This window comes from Bison bison, unplaced genomic scaffold, assembly GCF_000754665.1.
Source record: "Bison bison bison isolate TAMUID 2011002044 unplaced genomic scaffold, Bison_UMD1.0 scf7180017864471, whole genome shotgun sequence".
Classification (NCBI taxonomy): Eukaryota; Metazoa; Chordata; class Mammalia; order Artiodactyla; family Bovidae; genus Bison; species Bison bison.
In genome coordinates, this window is record NW_011495032.1 from 32204538 (window position 1) to 32205049 (window position 512).

The following is a 512-nucleotide window of genomic DNA, read 5'->3' on the forward strand; positions in this document are numbered from 1 at the left end:
CCGCCAGCTGCCCGCAGCTCCGGGCGGCTCGGGGGACGGAACCTTGCCGAGGTGGAGGGGCAGTGGGCGGGGCGCGCCGCTGGCCAATGGCAGCGGGGGAGGGGCAGCGCCATGCAAATGAGCGCGGGTGGCGGGGAAACCCAGGCAGGATGCTATGCCGGCAGAAGCGGCCAGGAGCGTTCTGGAAGTGGCTGGAGCGCTGGCGCCCGAACCCTGCTGCAGAGGCGCGGCCGCTCCCTTGGGGCGGGCTCCGCACTGCTCCTGCTTCCTACTCACCGCGGTCCTCAGCCAGCCGGGAAAAACACATACACACACTCACACATACAGACACCAGGAATACCGCCCGGCGACTTCCCGCCCCTGCTCTGCTATTTCTGTACCACCACGACAGCAAAAACAAAGCGAGAGGATAGTCAGGCTGCTCTACACCCTGCCGCCCGCGCTGGCTCCTGGCGGCCAGACCCCCCTCCCGCCCCGCCACTGGAGGGACAAGTTTTAACAAAGCTTTGTCA